Consider the following 3,120-nt stretch of genomic DNA (forward strand, 5'->3'; position numbering starts at 1 on the left):
TCAACAAGCCACCTGGACTGTTCTGCCCAAAGGTTTCTGGGATAGCCCACGCTACTTCAGTCAAGCCCTTTCCATGACCTACTCTCCTTCAGTCCATCTGCTTTCCACCTCATTCAATATGTGGATGATCTTCTTTGCAGACCCTCTTATGAATCCTCCTGGCAAGACACGCTCCTGCTTCTTCAACTTCTATACTCCAAGGGATACCCTGTATCACCTTCTAAAGCCCAAATTTCTTCCCCATCCATTACTTATCTCGATATAAACCTTCATCAGCATACATGCGCTCTCCCTGCCAACCGTATCCAGTTAATTTCCCATACCCCAACCCCATCCACTAAACAACAGCTTCTCTCCTTCCTAGGCATGGTAAGATACTTTTGCCCTGGATACCAGGTTTAGCCCTCCTAACCAAACCACTTTACAAACTTACGAAAGGAAACTTAGCTGACCCCATAGACCCCAAATCCTTCTGCCATTCTTCCTTTCGTACGCTAAAGAAGGCCTCAGAAACAGCCCCTACACTAGCACTCCCCAACTCCTCCCAACCCTTCTCCCTTCACATGGGAGAAGTAAAAGACTGTGCATTGGGTCTAAACAACTTGACCTCACAGTCCTAGGCTGGCTGTCGTGTTTACACACCACGGCCGCTGCAGCTGTAATACTCCTAGAATCCCTTAAAATTACAGGCTACACTCCACTTATTCTCTAGAGCGCTCACAACCTCCAAAGTCTAGTTTCCTCTTCACACCTCACACACTTTCAGCCCCTCACCAACTCCAGCTTTAGGCACCCTTTATTGAAACACCCACAGTAATCATTGCTCTCGGACGTGACTTCAACCCAGCTTCTCACTTCACACCCAACACAAGTCCCTGATCCGCACAATTGCATCTCACTAATCCATACAGCATCCTCCCCCTTTCCCCATATTTCCCTCTTCCCAGTCCCAGACCCAGACCGCACATGGCTTATTGATGGCAGTTCTTCAAAGGCCAGTCGGTTGGCACTGGCCAAAGCTGGTTATGCTGTTGTATCCCACTCATGTATTATCAAGGCTGCTGTACTACCCCACCACCACTTCCCAACAAGCTGAACTTATCGCCTTAACCTGGGCTCTCACACTTGCAAAAGAGTTACCCGTCAATATTTACACTGATTCTAAATGTGCCTTCCATATCCTTCGCCACCATGGGCAGAAAGAGGTCTTCTCACTACACAAGGGTTCTTTATTATCAGTGCCCCCTCAATAAAGGCCCTCTTTAAGGCCACTCTCCTCCCAGCCAAGGCCAGGGTTATCCACTGCAGGGACACCAAAAACTGCCAGACTCCATTACCCAAGGAAACGCCTATGCCAATAAAACAGCTAAAGAAGCAGCTAATCCTCCATTACCTGCCCCTTATGGCCAGAATTTCTCCTTCTCATCTGTTACTCCTACCTACTCTCCCTCCAAATCCTTAACCTACCAATCATTTCCTACTCAAGGCAAGTGGTTCTTAGACCATGGAAAATTCCTTCTCCCTGCCTCACAAGCCCACTCTATCCTCACATCCTTTCATCACCATTTTCATGTAGGATACAAGCCTCTAGCCTGTCTTTTAGAACCCCTCATTTCTTTTCCATCATGGAAATCCATCCTGAAAACAATCATGTCTCAACGTTCTATCTGCCACTATACTACTCCCCAAGGCTTCCTTAAGCCCCCTCCTTTTCTTACATGTCAAGCCAGGGGATTTACCCCCACACAAGATTGGCAGACAGATTTTACTCATATATCCCGCGTCCACAAATTTAAATACCATCCAGTCTGGATTAACACCTTTACTGGATGTGTTGACGCCTTTCCTACTGGGTCTGAAAAAGCTACTGCAGTTATCTCTTCTCTCCTAATTGATATGACCCCCGATTTGGTCTTCCTACTTCTATACAATCTGACAATGGACCAGCCTTCATTAGCCAAATTATCCAAACAGTCCTCCAGGCCCTTGGCATTCAGCGGAATCTCCACGCCCCATACCACCCTCAGTCCTCAGGAAAAGTAGAAAGAGCCAACAGCCTTTTAAAAACACATCTCACTAGACTCAGCCTCCAACTAAAAAAAGACTGGATAGTTCTTCTACCCCTCGCTCTTCTGGGGATTCAAGCCACTCCTAAAAAACCCACAGGGTATAGCCCCTTTGAGCTCCTATATGGCCGCACATTTCTGCTTGGGCCTAACCTTATTGCAGACACCAGTCCTCTTGGTGACTATCTTCCAGTCCTTCAACAGGCCAGACATGAGATCTGCCAGGCTGCTAATTTCCTCTTACCCACTCCAGATACCCGGCCCTATGAAGACACCCTAGCTGGAAAGTCAATCCTAGTTAAAAGTCTAACCCTAGTTAAAAGTCTCTGCAACCTCAGTGGATAGGACCTTTCCTGGTCGTATATAGCACCCCAACCACTGTCCATCTACAAGACCCTCCCCAGTGAGTTCATCATTCCAGGATAAAGCTGTGTCCATCAGACAATTGGCCTAACTCCTCTGCCTCCTCCTGGAAGCCAAAAGTACTCTTCCCCACTTCTCTTAAACTCACCCATATCCCCAAAGTGGAAGAATAACCCTGCATAATCCTAACATACCTTTCACTTAGGCATCTTTTCCCTTACACCACTATTTAATGTAGTCGCCCCTACTACTTAAACCACACCTCAGAAAGTCTCTGTCTCTATTATTTTACATGCCCTGCTCTTGTTTACATCGCTAGTATACACTTTTCCTCCAAGCAATTACAGCTGACATTTCATGGTCTTACCCTCAAGTTGCCATGCTTAACTCTCTCTTAAAGTGGACAGATGATCTTCTGTGGCAGGGAACTCTCCAATTCTTCCACCCCAATGAAGTCCTCTTCTTTTCTTTTATACTCACTCAACCTTGCTCCCGTTCTCCTGCTACCCTCTACCCCTACCTAATTACATCCAACATACCGTCAACCTAATCCATCCTCTCCTAACCATTTCAAACCCTTCCTTAGCCAGTGATCGTTGGCTACACGTATCCCTCTCCTCTTCCTCCTACACAGCCGTCCCTGCCCTACCAGTAGACTGGACAAACTCTCCCGTCTCTTTATGCCTTCAGA

At 46.9% G+C, this 3,120-nt stretch overlaps 1 long non-coding RNA gene across 1 annotated transcript; it reads right to left on the bottom strand.

The window, feature by feature from the left end:
• Positions 1-2,511: 2,511 nt before the first annotated feature.
• LOC116559227 lies at positions 2,512-2,741 on the bottom strand. Its single transcript, XR_004272390.1, has 2 exons — positions 2,678-2,741; positions 2,512-2,629 (listed from the first exon to the last, which is right to left on the bottom strand). It is a non-coding gene; the product is annotated as an uncharacterized LOC116559227 (long non-coding RNA).
• Positions 2,742-3,120: the final 379 nt, after the last annotated feature.

Source organism: Sapajus apella, unplaced genomic scaffold (assembly GCF_009761245.1).
Source record: "Sapajus apella isolate SASKATOON/1434 unplaced genomic scaffold, GSC_monkey_1.0 scaffold23, whole genome shotgun sequence".
Classification (NCBI taxonomy): domain Eukaryota; kingdom Metazoa; phylum Chordata; class Mammalia; order Primates; family Cebidae; genus Sapajus; species Sapajus apella.